This window comes from Notechis scutatus, chromosome 6 (genome assembly GCF_049901735.1).
Source record: "Notechis scutatus isolate UNSWTSFEM ecotype Mainland chromosome 6, rNotScu1.2, whole genome shotgun sequence".
Lineage (NCBI taxonomy): Eukaryota > Metazoa > Chordata > Lepidosauria > Squamata > Elapidae > Notechis > Notechis scutatus.
The window spans coordinates 80,860,899-80,863,398 of NC_142014.1; the positions used below are offsets into that span (position 1 = coordinate 80,860,899).

At 47.7% G+C, this 2,500-nt stretch overlaps 1 protein-coding gene across 1 annotated transcript in view; it reads left to right on the plus strand.

Moving 5' to 3' along the window:
* The window catches only part of NRF1 (nuclear respiratory factor 1), a 52,482-nt gene that overhangs the window by 38,580 nt on the left and 11,402 nt on the right, over positions 1-2,500 (plus strand).

Consider the following 2,500-nt stretch of genomic DNA (forward strand, 5'->3'; position numbering starts at 1 on the left):
CGCCTTTCGGGCTCCCTGAGAGAGTTTGCGTCCCTGGCCGGTGGAGGGTGAAGGTCCTCTGGGACCGGCAAGCGCCTGTTGGGTTGGGTTGGCCAGGAGATAGAACGTAGAATAATAATAATAATAATGGTAATAATGGTAATAATAATAATGGTAATAATAGTAATAGTAATAATAGTAATGATGATGATGTTGGAAGGGACCTTGGAGGTCTTCTAGTCCAGCCCCCTGCTGAAGCAGGAGACCCTATAACCAGACAAATGGCTGTCCAATCTCTTCTTGAAAACCATCAGTGAGGAAGGAAGGAAGGAAGGAAGGAAGGAAGGAAGGAAGGAAGGAAGGAAGGAAGGAAGGAAGGAAGGAAGGAAGGAAGGAAGGGAGAGAAATAGATAAGAGGAAGGAAGGAAAAGAAAAGGACGAGGAAGGAAGGAAAAGGAAGGAAGAAAGAAAAGGGGAGGAAGGAAGGAAGGAAAGAAGGAAGGAAGGGGAGAGAGACAAGAGGAAGGAAGGAAGAGAAAGGGGAAGGAAGGAAGGAAGGGGAGAGAAATAGATAAGAGGAAGGAAGGAAAAGAAAAGGAGAAGAGGAAGGAAGGAAGAAAGGAAAAGAAAGGAAGAAAGAAAGAAAAGGGGAGGAAGGAAGGAAGGAAAGAAGGAAGAAAGGAGAGATAGACAAGAGGAAGGAAGGAAGAGAAAGGGAAGGAAGGAAGGGGAGAGAAATAGATAAGAGGAAGGAAGGAAAGAAAAGGAGAAGAGGAAGGAAGGAAGAGAAAGGAAAAGGAAGGAAGAAAGAAAGAAAAGGGGAGGAAGGAAGGAAGGGGAGAGACAAGAGGAAGGAAGGAAGAGAAAGGGGAAGGAAGGAAGGGGAGAGAAATAGATAAGAGGAAGGAAGGAAAAAGGAAAGAATAAGAGGAAGGAAGGAAGAGAAAGGAAAAGGAAGGAAGGGGAGAGAAATAGATAAGAGGAAGGAAGGAAGAGAAAGGGAAAGGAAGCAAGGAAGGAAGACGAAGGGTGAGTGAGAGGCAGAGGGAGAAGAAGGAAGGGAGGAAGGAAAAAGAATAGCAGAATAACCAGAGTTGGAAGGGACCTTGGAGGTCATCTAGCCCAACCCCCCTGCTCAGGCAGGAGACCCTAGGCCATTCCAGGCAAGCGGCTGTCCAGTCTCTTCTCAAGACCCTCCAGGGATGGAGCCCCCACAAACTTCTGGAGGCAAGGAGTTCCCCTGGTTTATTGTCCTCCCTGTGAGGAAATAACCCCCTGAGTTCTGGGATGGTTTCCGTCCACCGTTTCTCGCCTTGTCTTCTGGAGAACAGCTTGACTCCCTCTCTCGCTTAGCCACGGGAGTTTGGGCCCCTGTTGCAGCTGTAAGTCGAGGACTCAATAGCTTCCCTTATGCCATTTGGAACTTTTTCCTCCTGGAGAAAAATCCATCCAGGGGCTCCCTTTAAAAAAATATATATATATCGACAGTTATTCTTGATATGGCCCCTGATCCTCATCACCTGGGAATTTGAATTACAAGACAATTTCCAGGTCTTCTCACCACCCACCCACCCCTGATTTCCAAGGAAAAACCTGCCCGGCTGTAAGGATTTCGGCCTTTAGACCTAGCCAATCAGCTCCGCCCTTCGGAAGGTGGTCGTCGTCTCCCCGAAGATTAAGGATCTACGCGGGTCTGGGGTCGCGAGGTCTGTGGAAAAGGGGGCAGGGTCTTAGCGGGTAGTGGGCTTAAGCCGCCCATTCATTCTGTCCCAGATTCGAGGCCCAGAAGAAATGATTTGGGTATTCTCTGAACCGACCAACCTTCCTTCCCTTCCCTTCCTCTTTCTCCTTCCTTCCATTTATCCATCCCACTGTCCTTCCTTTCTCCCTTCCCGTCTCCTTCCTTCCGTTGTTCTTTCTTTCTTTCTCTTCCACTTCCCCCTCCTCCCATTGTCCTTTCTTCCTTTTTTTCCTCCCTTCCATTGTACTTTCCTCCTCCCTCCCTCCTTCCCATTGTCCTTCCTTTCTCCCTTCCTGCCTTCTCCCTCCCATTGTTCTTCCTCCTTTCCCTTCCTCTTCCCTCCTTCCCATTGTCCTTTCTCCCTTCCCGTCTCCTTCCTTCCATTGTTGTTTCTTTCTTTCTTTCTCTTCCACTTCCCCCCCATTGTTTTTCCTCCCTCCCTCGCTCCCTCCGTCCCATTGTCCTTTCTTTCTTCCTTTCGTCCTTTCTCCTTCTTTCTTTCTCCCTCCCTCCCCCTTCTTTCTTTCTTTCTTTCTTTCTTTCTTTCTTTCTTTCTTTCTTTCTTTCTTTCTTTCTTTCTTTCTTTCTCTTTCTTTCTTTCTCCCTTCCCTCCCTCCCCTTTCTTTCTTTCTTTCTTTCTTTCTTTCTTTCTTTCTTTCTTTCTTTCTTTCTCCCTCCCTCCCTCCCTCCTCCTTCTTTCTTTCTTTCTTTCTTTCTCCCTTCCCTCTCTCCCTCCCCCTTCTTTCTTTCTTTCTTTCTTTCTCCCTTCCCTCCTTTCCT